The following is a 6000-nucleotide window of genomic DNA, read 5'->3' as shown; positions in this document are numbered from 1 at the left end:
AATGCAAAGCGTTCATTTCGTATGTTGAGCATTACTTTCCTTGGGTTTTATACTAATTTGTGTGTTTTTATGTTACTTTCGTGCAGGTAGGCTTGTGAGCCCGAGTATGAAGGAAATAAGCCAATGTGGATCGTAATGCAGCGATTTTGGAGGATATCTTGCTAAGGTTCAAACCCGAAGACATAGGTCGAGTGTGAGATGCTAGACTGTGTGCCAACCTCCTCGTATTCTAGTTGGAACATCCATTTGGAGAGACACAAGGGCAGTCACACTCGAGCATTCCGACTTATGCACATAGAACTGTAGCAGCACTGTTCACAGCCGACCGAGAAAACAGGAATTCCGAGAATCCACACGGGCGTGTGGAAATTATCCAAGCCTGTGTGGAAATTCCACATGGGCGTGTGAAAAATCCACAGGCCCGTGTAGTCGCCTGACTCTAGCCCTATTGAAAGCCAATTCAGCCCCGATTTCAGCATTCTTTTCTCCATCTTTTCCCCAACTTGAGAGAGGGCTTCGGCTAGGGTTTTGAGGCGTATTGGCTAAGGTTTTGGAGAGGTTCTATGGCTCCGACATCGTCATTCATTAGGAAGAAGGTTGGTAGGGGAGCTTTCATCGAGGCGTATCCTATATCGGACGAGGGAATACTTGGACGACGAGAAGAGGACTTTCCACAAGATTATCGGCACGACCATCGAGGGGGTTTCTTTATGCATTCATTACTTTGACATTCTATTTCTTTGATTGTACTTAGCTCCATAGAGAGCTAAACCCCTAGTAGATACTTGGGTATTTGTGAACCTTAGGATGTATTTGTTTCATTGAATCTCTATTATTATGCTTTTAATTAATTGATGTTTATTGTGAGTTCCAACCTTGAATGCTTGATTGTATGAACATTTCCCTTGAGTGACACTAGGGCTGAGAGTTCTTGTTGGTAACCTTGTGAGTGAGTGACACACCCCGAGCGTTAGACAAAGCTAGGTTGGAGAGGGTTGAGAGGGTGAGTCAAGAGGTACAGGAGCGTCCCCTTTCGCCTCCAACGTGATAGATTCTACCTCCGTTCCTCGAGTTCTTTGCGGCCATAATAGAGTGAATGGTCTAAGGGATGACTCTCCGCTGGGGCTTAGTTACTGCGTGCAATGGAGTGAAGCGTTGTGGTGATCTTAGTATCTAGGGCTTAATTGTGGTTAAGGACCTTCCACCTGGACCAAAGGGTTAGGTCTATAATTAGAAAGAGATTTATCACTTGGAATCCCTAGAGCTCTTTGCAACTCTATTCGAGTTCGAGGTTGAGAGGTTATCTAATCTCTCCTCCGGGACATGTATAGAGTTAGGCATAGTTGACCTTAGATTTGGGACTGTGTAATTAAGGATTTCCACGACTCACCATTGCATCGATTAGGAAGCCTAATAGAGGATTCTTGCACTTGAAACAATTATCTTAGGTGGAGCATTATCCGAGTACCCCATCTTTATCGATTGCCTTACCTCCACTTGTTATTTTTACTTTTGAGAATTGAATCATTTTCACACTTATCACTACTGATCTTTCACATAGCTAAGAATCGGATTAAGTGTTTTTATTCTGTATTCCCTGTGGATTCGATACTTGCTCATTCGGGATTATTACTTCTACAAACCCGTGTAATTGCGGGATATACGCAAGGGTACCTTGTCAAGTTTTTGGCGCCGTTTCCGGGGAATAGGCGTTTAGAGATACTTTGCACTTTGTTATCTTAGCTATTTCACCATACATTCTATTTCCTATCTTCTTATTTTATCATCGTTCTGATTTCTTTTTCTTTCTTTTTTGGTGCAGCTCCAGGTTATGACCCGAGGGAATCCCTCAATATTGGTTGAAGGAGATCCTGAGCTTGAACGTACACTTAGAAGAAAAGGGAAAGAGCCTGTGCAAGAACAGTCTAATTTAGTTGATTTGGAAGTGGAAGGATCTGGAAACATGGCAGAACAGAACGAGCAACAGCGGACATTATCTGATTATGCCAAACCTTCAGTGTTGGTAACACAATCGAGCATTGTGCATCCCCCGATCACAGCTCAGAACTTTGAGCTGAACCCGGCATTCATTCACATGTTGTAGCAATCCGCACAGTTCAACGGTTTGGCCGATGAGGATCCAAAGTCATGTAGAGAGTTTTCTCGAGGTGTGTGATATGCTAAAGATAAATGGAGTAACGGATGATGCTATCAAGTTAAGAGCCTTCCCATTTTCCCTAAAGGGGAGAGTGAAGCAGTGGCTACACTCATTACCTAGAGCATCGATTACCACATGGGAGGAAATGGTAGAAGCTTTTCTTGCCCGTTATTTCCCTCCTGGAAAAATCTGCAAAGCTTAGGAATGAGATCTCATCCTTTGTTCAGTTGGAATTGGAGTCTCTATTTGAGACATGGGAAAGGTTCAAGGAACTCCTGAGAAAGTGCCCGCGACACGGATTTCCGGAGTGGATGATTGTTCAGACTTTTACAACGGTTTGAATCCGAGTACAAGGCAACTCTTGGATGCGGCAGCAGGAGACACCTTAGGTAGCAAGACCCCCGATGAGGCCCGTCAGTTAATTGAAGAAATGGAGTTAAACAGCTACCAATGGAACGCTAGGGAGAAGAAAAAAGTGGCCGGTCTCCATGAAACAGATGTGGTAACTTCATTGGCCGCTCAAGTGGAGAGTTTGAGTAAGAAGTTAGATCTTCTAACTTCAAAGAGAGTGACGGCCGTGACTAATTGCAACGGGTGTGGTGGAGGACATGCTCCCTCCTATTGCCAGATCTCTATCGGTGATGTTTCTTCCGTGGAGAACGTTGATTTTGTAGGTAATGGCATGAGACCTCAAGGAAACCCATATAACAATACCTACAATTCGGGTTGGAAGAATCATCCCAATTTCTCATGGAGTAATCAGGGTCCACAAAAGGCCATGGGGCCACCGGGTTTCCAACAACAACAACAACAAGCCCCTCAGGTGGAAAACAGAGTCTTAGGTTTGGAAACCCGAATGACTGACTTAGAGAAGCACTTGGCTAGATTTGTGCAATCTGCAAATACAAGGTTTGAATCAGTCGAGGCTACACTTCGGAACCACACCGCTTTTTTGCATAACCTTGAAAATCAGGTGGGGTAAATTGCGAAGTCTCTCTCTGAAAGGCCACATGGAACCTTGCCGAGCAATACAGAGACCAACCCTACAGAGCATGTGAAGGCAATCACTTTGAGAAGCCAAAAGAACACGCACCCGAGGTTATAGAGGTGGAAGAGGGAACAAGCAAAGAGAAAGAGGTGGTACCTCCACCTTTCAAGCCAAGAATCCCTTATCCCTCTAGATTGAAAAATGACCAAGGGGATGAACATTATAAGAAGTTCCTGAGTTTGTTCAAGCAACTCCACATCAATATCCCTTTTGTTGAGGCATTGGCCCAAATGCCTAAGTATGCGAAGTTCTTGAAAGACTTGTTGACTAACAAGAGGAAGTTGGAGGAAAGTGCTTTAGTGATTTTAGATGCTTCATGCTCGGCGGTATTGCAAAAGAACATGCCGAACAAGAAGAAAGACTCGGGAAGCTTCATCATTCCTTGTAATATTGGCAATCTAGGTGAGGAAATGGCATTAGCGGATTCAAGGGTCAGTATCAACGTTATGCCATACACCTTCTTTCAAAAGCTAGGCTTGGGCGAGCCTAGGCCTACTCGGATGACTTTACAACTAGCGGACCGACCAGTGAGTCATCCGAGAGGCATCATTGAAGACGTGCTTGTCAAGGTGGACAAGTACATTTTTTCGGTTGACTTTGTAGTGCTAGACATCGACGAGGATGCAGATGTACCTTTGATACTTGGGAGACCGTTCTTGCAGACTTCCAAAGCATTGATTGATATGGACGGCGGAGGACTCACATTGAGAGTTAGAGATGACAAGCTCACATACCGCCTTGCTGAAGCCATGCGGCATTCTCTTGATTTCGATGATACTTTATACTTTCTAGACACTACTTATGAGATTGTTGATGAATATATACAGGAAATGTCCAATCCAGATCCGTATGAAGGTTTGTTCGACCAAGAGGAGGGACATGAAGATGTAATGATGCTTGGATCGACGGAAGAAGTACCATCTACCCCAGGGATCCTGAAGAAGGTGCTCCGGAAAATGAAGAGGGCTAGGAGACGCCACCGGAAACACTCCAAGGCTGTTGGAGATGTCCGTGAATGGAAGGAGTTGGATGAATCATTGCTAGGTGGTCCCAAGCCCGATAATACACCCTCTACTTTCATTAGAATGTGCACATCATGCTTTCAAGTCATGGGTAAGAGGGCAACCTTCATCTATGAACCCCCGTGAGGTAAGAAAAGGTACGTCAAGCTTAGTGACGTTAAACAAGCGCTTCTTGGGAGGCAACCCAAGTGTTTACTGTTTTTCTTAGTTGAATAATGTAGTGTTTTGCATGAATAAATTGTGGAGTGTTGGTGTCTTGATTTTTAGATGCTTTTGCTGATATTTTCTTGTGGGCTTTGAATATTCATCGTGTGTTTTTATGTGGAATTGGCGAAGTTATGTTGTTTGAGCTTTATTCCATGTTTTTCACTGGTAAAACTTGCATACTAGGCAGGCTCTGAGTGTGTGAACATGTTCAGAAATTTTCTGCAGAGCCTGCAGGTTTTTCTAAGGCATCTAGTGAAGACGCACGGGCGTGTGGAATTTCTGCACGCCCGTGGATGTGTATTGCGAGCTCATCCAGAGAAGGCACAGGGGCGTGCGGCTACCCCTGTGAATGACCATGCGACTGTCACACGCCCGTTGGTAATTTCCACACGAGCGTGTGAATTCCTGCAAAGTTGAGTGGATTATCCCGAGAGCACCCAAGGGCGTGGACTCACCCCTGTGGGCGACCTTTTGGACCACACACGGGTATGGGTAATTTCCACACGCCCGTACGAAATTCTGCAGAGGAGTTCTCTCCATCCCGAGAAAACACAGGGGTGTGTGGCTGCCCTTGTGAGGTGGGCATGTGAATATCCACGCCCGTGCTGAATTTCCGCACGGGCGTGTAGAACACTTGCCAATTTTCTTGGATGTCCAGGGAAGCCACAGGGGCGTGCGGCTGCCCTGCTGGGTCAGGCGCACGGGCGTGGGTATTTTCCGCACGCCCGTGAGAGAGAAGTCAAAGTCGAAGGAGTGTTTTCCAGAGAGCGCACAGGGGCGTGTGTGCGCCCCTGTGGCTCTCTTGTAATGAGGCGCACGGGCGTGGGTATTTTCCGCACGCCCGTGTGAATGCACAGAATTCCAAGAGACGCGATTTTTTCCTTAAAAACCTTGTGAACCATCTCATTCCTCATCTCCAGTCACCTGAAAACTACTTCTGATATCTTCTCGATCGATCACTGTTGTTTTGGAGGATTTTTTTCATCGCATATCGTGTCGATTTTCAGAGTTTTCGCATTTATTTCATCGGTAAACTTTTTTCTTCGCCAACTCTTGTATTTCATGGATTAAATGTCTTCATGAGCATGAATTTTCATTTAAAAATGCATGGTGCATATATAGAAAGCGTGTAGACACGGTTTTAAGTTGAATTCTTGAGAATTGTTGTGCACCCGTGCGGGTTTTTTATGTCCTGCAGGTCCACACGGGCGTGGGTGATTTCCACAAGCCTGTGTGGACTTTTGTAGAATACTGTTTTTGAGCTTCTTTGATCATTTTCCTCTTTTTGTACTCCAGATATGGCACCTCGAGTGAGGAAGAACAAAGTTAAGCGTCTCCGAGTCACCCCACTCGAGCCAGTACACATGGATTTCTCAAATCCCGAGCATCAGACTCGATTTGAGAAACTTTCAGCACTTGGTTTTGGTCAGACTCATTTTGTGGATTTGCAAGTGCTAAGAGATATTCAGCGGGGTAATGAGTTAGCTGATGAGATTGATGAGATGCTAGCAGTAGGAAGCTGGAGGAGACTACTGACGATCAGTGAGCCAGCTTACTGCACATTG

At 45.2% G+C, this 6000-nt stretch overlaps 1 non-coding gene across 1 annotated transcript; it reads right to left on the bottom strand.

Moving 5' to 3' along the window:
• Positions 1 to 2352: 2352 nt before the first annotated feature.
• Positions 2353 to 2459, bottom strand: LOC120266434. Its single transcript, XR_005538174.1, has one exon. It is a non-coding gene; the product is annotated as a small nucleolar RNA R71 (small nucleolar RNA).
• Positions 2460 to 6000: the final 3541 nt, after the last annotated feature.

The sequence above is a fragment of the Dioscorea cayenensis genome, chromosome 1 (assembly GCF_009730915.1).
Source record: "Dioscorea cayenensis subsp. rotundata cultivar TDr96_F1 chromosome 1, TDr96_F1_v2_PseudoChromosome.rev07_lg8_w22 25.fasta, whole genome shotgun sequence".
NCBI classification, from domain to species: domain Eukaryota; kingdom Viridiplantae; phylum Streptophyta; class Magnoliopsida; order Dioscoreales; family Dioscoreaceae; genus Dioscorea; species Dioscorea cayenensis.
Note: the sequence above shows the minus strand (reverse complement) of the source record. Positions and strands in the feature narration are given on the sequence as shown.